We start from the raw sequence: 6,692 nt of genomic DNA on the forward strand, positions 1-6,692 counted from the left end.
TTGGGAGGGTACATAAGTTGCAAATCTGATCTGAACTGACCAAAAGCCTATTCCATGCAATATAACGGCATGCTCTGCAATAGAAATGGAGGGGAGGGTGTTTTAGTGGAAGGTACCCATTGTTTGTAAACTGGCTGGGCATTGGTAGACTTGTGTGAGACTGTGAGTGATTGTCTTTGCAACACATTTTGTGGTGTTGTACTTTTTCCTTTATCCTTCCTCTTTCCTTCCCTTATGAAACTACCTTTATCTTGACCCACAAGTTTTCTTGCTCTTGCTCTTTGTATTCTCTCCCCAGTCCTGCTGTGGGGTGCGGGGAGAAAGCAAGTGTGATGTGATGCTTATCTGTTGGCTGAGGTCAACCCACAGCAGATGTCTAATAGAATTGGAAGCACATTCTATTACTGGCTTTTAATAAATATATAAAAAAAAAAAGTAACTAATCTGACTAGATTTTTTTTTTCCAGAAATTTGTCCTTTAAATACAAATCTGAGGTTTCAGATAATCGTGATTTTCCTGCCTAGGATTCTGAGCGAAATTATGTTCTCTTCTTCCCCAGTAGTTAAGGAGTTTCATTCAATCTTCAAATCCAGTAAAATACACATATTATATCAGTATGCATGTGTGCATAAGTGAATATTGTAGCATTTTTTTCTCTGATCCTAAGAATAGAAAATGTCATTGCTGAATATATCAAATAATCCTCTCATCTCCTCCTATATTTGGTCATGATCAGTAATCTTCAGATATGAAAAAGATTCTTGCAAACAGAAAAGAAATCGCAGTAAAACAGGAAGTCCCAAGCTTGAATTCTATTCTAGAAGATTCAAGTTAGGCAGTGAAAATTGTGAGCATATTGTAGGACCAAAAGAGATTCTGCAGAGAGATTTAAAATCTCCCTCATCTGCAAAGGAGTGCAATTTAAGTCCTGGCATCAGTGACAATTGCATGGGTTGTTCAGGCATGACAACTGGAGACAATTAAAAACATGTGTCCTGTCACTGGATCCCAGGGAGAAGAGATCAGCACCTCCCTCTTGTTGTGGTTTAAGACCAGAGGGCAACTGAGCATCATGTGGCTGCTCATATATAAATATACTGCTCATATATCAATATAAAAAAGAAGCTGGGGATTGGAGACAAGGACAGGGAGGTCTCAGTCACCAATTAAGGTGATGGGCAAAAGACAGACTCAGTTGGGGAAGAAAGAACATCAATTTAATTTGGACACTACCACCACCAGCAATTTACCAATCAAACAGCATAGGATAGTAAAAAATACAACCACATCTTGAAACCACCTTCCCCCACCCCTCCTTTCTTCCCAGGCTCACGTTTGCTCCCAATTTCTCTCCCTCCTCCCCACCAGCAACGCAGGGGCGCAGGTGATGAGGGTTGTGGTCAGTCCATCACCGTTGTTTCTGCCGCTCCTTCCTCCTCAGGGGGAGGACTCCTTGCACTCTTCCCTTGCTCCAGTGTGGGCTCCCTCCCATGGGAGACAGTCCTCCATGAACTGTTCCCATGTGAGTCCTTCTGAAGGGCTGTAGCTCTTCCCGAACTGCTCCAGCATGGACCCCTGTGGCATGGTGCAGCCCTCCCAGCAACAGACTGCTCCATCCTGGGCTGCCCTCAGAGTCCCAGCCTTCTCTGGGTGCAGCCACCTACTCCAGCATGGGGTCCTCCACAGTCCACAGGCAGATCTCTGCTCCACCAGTGACCTCCATGGGCTGCAGGGGCACAGCCGGCCCTCTCACCACGGGCTGCAGGGGAGTCTCTGCTCTGGTGCACCTCCTCCCCTCCTCCTCCTTTCTTCCACTGACCTTGGTGTTTGCCTAGGTATTTCCCTCACTCCTCCTTCTCCTCCCCTCAGGTTCCCCTTCTTAAATACATTATCACAGAGGCACTGCCACCATTGCTGATTGGCTCGGCCTTGGCCAGAGGTGGGTCCGACTTGTAGATGGGGAAGCTTCTAGCAGCTTGTCACAGAGGCTGTCCCTGTAGCCTCTCCCCCACTGCCAAAACCCCACCACACACAAACCCAGTATACCTCTCTCCTTCTTCAGGAGGCTGTAGAGAACAATGAGGTCACCCCTCAGCCTCCTTTTCGCTGAACTAGACAAACCGAGTCCTCAGCCATAGGACTTTCCTTCCACCATAGGACATTCCTTCCAGACCAACTGACTTTGTTGCTCTCCTCTGGATGCATTCAAGTACCTTCACATCCTTCTTAAATTGTGAGGCCCAGAACTGCATACAGTACTCAAGGTGAGGCTGCATCAATGCTATATATAGCAGGATGATTACCTCATAGGCATAGGAATGATCTCCTCTTCCTGGTATCCAACGTGGGAATGGTTCAAAGCTGCATCAGGGGAGGCTCAGACTTGACATTAGGAAACATTTCTTTACAGAGAGGGTGGTCAAACACTGAAACAGGCTTCCTAGAGAGGTTGTTGATGCCCCATAACTGTCATTTTTTAAAAGGAATTTGGACAATGCTTTTAATAACATGCTTTAACTTGGTCAGCCCTGAACTGGTCAGACCATTGGACTAGATGTAGGTCCTTTCCAACTGAAATATCTATTCTATTCTATTCTATTCTATTCTATTCTATTCTATTCTATTCTATTCTATTCTATTCTATTCTATTCTATTCTATTCTATTCTATTCTATTCTATTCTATTCTATTCTATTCTCTTCTATATACTGTATGTTGGCCTTTTTTGCTGCGAGGCTGCATTGCTGGCTCATGGTCAGCTTGTTGTCACCCAGGGCACCCAGGTCCTTCTCTCCAGAGCTGCTTTCCAATTGGTCAGCCCTCAGTATCTACTGTACTCAGTTGCTGTACTCAGACCTCTTCTCATTACATATGCATGCCAACACACATGCACACACACATGCAAACAAATGGATAGTTCATCTAGGACTGTGGTTTCCCAGTAGCAGGCTCTCAGACTCTGTCTCTCCAATATTTAGCCTCAAGGCCTATGGTATATCTAGTAGCTGCTTCCCAGACATGTCCTCTTATTTCCTGGTTACTCCAGCTTGAACCTCACTAATGTCATACACCTCAAAATAGAAACCACTTTCATTCAAGAAAATAATTAGGAATAAATTTAAATAAGAAGATAGGACAGACTGGTGATTAGACTCAGGACTTGGCCAGACAGGCATAATAATCAGTGATCTGTTTATACTCCACTGGCCCCTTTATCCCCTATTTCTTCTTTTCCCCCATGCTCCTCTGCAATTCACCTTGGTCTCTCTCTTTCTCTGGCTTTGGTCCTTCCCTTAAACATCACAAAATCACCTTAAAACATCTCATAGTAAGTTTTCCACAGTCCCAAAGTGCCCTTCCTCCTGATTCCATAGTCCTATAGCCCCTTCAGTCTGCATGGAGTTTGGGGGAATCTTCTGTGGTTGACTCCACCTGATGGATTTCACATCAGGGGCAACAGGCAATCATACCCCTTGGATACCTCTAGGAATAACCAATGCAGTGTGCTCTGTGTTCACTGGTTAAGTTACTAGGGGTCCTCTGTCTGTCATTGTTACCCTGATATTTAACTGGCCTTGTGTTTATGGTGAGTAGCCTTCAACCATGCAAATCTAGCACATTACACCTGCTTTGTAACTGCTGTTCTGCAGGCAAAGGAACTTTAATTCTGTTGCCAAAAGTCACAAGTTTCTAGCCTCTTCCATTGTGGGAGTCTCCATTATGGCTCAAACTTGTCTCTAGCTGTCCCTCCTTTACTAGGCCTCAGGTTCTTGGTTCTTCGGGGTCTGAGAAATTCCCTGTTGCTCTTCTGTTTCTCCTGCTGACTGTGCAGTCTGTTCACCTCTTCCCACAGCTCCTTCATCTGGTTACTCAACACATAACTGAAACACACATCCTCCATGTGAAGCTATCATCATTCCCAGCCTCAGGGAGAGACACCAGGCACTCCTTATAGCCAGAGACCTGGATGCTTCTCCCGCAGGAATTCTGACTGGGTAAAGGTCTCTGATGAGTCAAGGACAGTTGGTTCAGATATTGCCAAAGATGCTGTCACTTGTTTATCTGATCTGTTTATTCATATGCCTTGAATCCTGTACTGGTTAATACTTAGCCCAGAGGAATCCCAACAGAGACAGAAATGGCTGACTGAAATCCTTTCTTGCTATACATGCTTGCCATGTGGGCATGACTCCATAAGACAGTCCAATGTCTGCTAAGTTAATGCCAAATGAAAGCACACTGCCAAAATAATCAGAGGGAAGTTTCTTATCTTGTGAATAGCACCCATGGTGTATTTTCTTTCTGACTGCAGAAAAGTTCCACCATCATATAGATTTATGTAATAATGCAACTTTTGATTAATCAAAAGAAATTCTCAAATATGAATCTTCCTACGGATGTATGTATTGGTCAGAAGAAAAAATGTTCCATTCAAACCAAAATAAACCAGCCAATAATACAAACTAAAACTTTGTTTAATGAGTATCAGTTCATAAGCATTATTTTGGGAGCAATCTTTAGCTGATAAAGCTACTGCAATAATTTGTAATGTCACTGAACATAAAAAAGATCTTTGATGTTCCAAGCCCCCAGTCACCTTTTACTGGATCTGTCATGACATGAAACACACATCCATAAAATAACTTAAACATTATTAAGGAGTTTTAATATTCAAATGCTACATAAGATACTGAAAATAATGAGGTGTTTGCTCATGGTTCTCCACATGCAGATAGACATGAAGAAAGACATGTCATAAGAAGGTGAAGGAGTTCAGTGCCACAAATATTGTTGGAAGACTTGCCTGGGTGAATAGGATGAGTCCTTCAATAGTACTTCCAATATGGACTAGTGGTGTCCTGCCTTTACTAATTGTAGTGGTTTAAACCCAGCCAGCAGCCAAGCACCATGCAGCCGCTCACTCACCATCTCCCACCCAGGGGATGTGGGAGAGAACTGGTGGGGTAAAGGTAAGGAGACTCGTGGGTTAAGATAAAAACAGTTTAATAACTGAAATAAAATAAAATAAAATAAAATAAAATAAAATAAAATAAAATAAAATAAAATAAAATAAAATAAAATAAAATAAAATAAAATAAAATACAAATGGCTAATGCACAATGTGATTGCTCTCCACCCGATGACCGATTAACCAGCCCGTTCACGGCTAGTGATCCCAGAAAAGAGAAGATTGCAAAACCACAATCCTGGAAGTGAGAGCTCCAGCTTCCTGACCAACCCTCATCTATATACTGAGCATGACGTTATATGATATGGAATATTTCAGTGGCCAATTCGGGTCTGTTGCTCTGGCTATGCTCCCTCCCAGCTTCTTGTATGCCTGCACACTAGTAGGACATGGGAAGTTGAAAAGTTCTTGATTTCTTAGCAACAGCTGTAAACGTCGGTGTATTGTTAGTATTCTACTCATACCAAATCCTATACTGAATCCAAAACAGAACTATTCTAGCTACTAAGAAGAAATATTAGCTCTATTCCAGCTGAAACCAGGACACTAATCTAAAAACTTACATTTTTTGGGGTTTTCACTGGAAAAAAATTGTTGTTCTACTTCAGAAGAATCCCAGGATTTACGTAACCTGCATGCAGATTAGATATTTCAGCAACAGAATGGGAAGTGAAAGGTAGAAAAATTCAGACTGACACTGTAGTCACTTTCAGTAGTCCTTCTAAAGTGTGATTCTTAAATCATGGAGACCTATATATTTCAGATCTCTTTGTAGCTGCTTGTGAAAGCTCATGTTTTACAATGTCTTAAAGAACCTGGATATCAGGTCAGAGTGTGGTACTGTGGATATATATCTAACTGAGGAGAGTGTTGATATTCTGGACAGCAGAGAGGACCTTCAACAGGCTGGAGAAATAGGCTGCCAGGAACCTCATGGGTTTCATCAAGGATGAATGCAAAGTCTGGCACCCAGATAAAAGTATGCAACAGGACAGGTTGGGGCCTTATAGAAAAGCATCTGGGGGTGCAAGCTGAACAGGAGGTAGCACATCCTTGCATCAAAGGCAACCAAACACCTTCTCACTTCAATTAGTAAGATTGTAACCAGCAGGGTGATGGATGTGATTTTTACGCTCTATTTGGCACTTGTGAGATTCCTGTTTGCAGTACTGTGTCCAGTCTGGGATTGCCCAGGGCAAGAAAGATACTGACATACAAACTGCAGTTAAGACAGTGAAGGGCCATCCCTGTCTTTTCTTACTACAGAAAGATAGCTGGGACACAAGACATTGGAGGAGAAACTGAGAAAGGTGGGTATGTTAGGAAGAGGAGGCTAAGGGGAGGTGTCATTGCTGTCTACACCTCCCAAATGGGAGTGTAATGACTATGGATCTAGACAGGTGAGGAGCAAGGACCACAGGTGGAAACAAAGGAAATTCCAGCTGGATACAAAGGATTTTTTTTTCTTTATCCTGAGGGTGGTCAGTATTACATTATCTGATGAAAGCCTGTCTGCACATCCACAAAGAAGTACAGAACACAAAGGAGCACAAGAGCAGGTAGGGAACACAAATAATAAAAAACCATGCTGGACTACTCCCAGGCTCATCATAAGGGCCATCAGCTCAGGAAAGACTCATCTGTACAAGCCCCGATGAGCACATGGGAGCCCAAAACAAGAACTCTGTGAAGAACAAGCACCTTGTACAGGCCCCTCCCAGGG

The sequence above is a fragment of the Strix aluco genome, chromosome 24 (assembly GCF_031877795.1).
Source record: "Strix aluco isolate bStrAlu1 chromosome 24, bStrAlu1.hap1, whole genome shotgun sequence".
Taxonomy (NCBI): domain Eukaryota; kingdom Metazoa; phylum Chordata; class Aves; order Strigiformes; family Strigidae; genus Strix; species Strix aluco.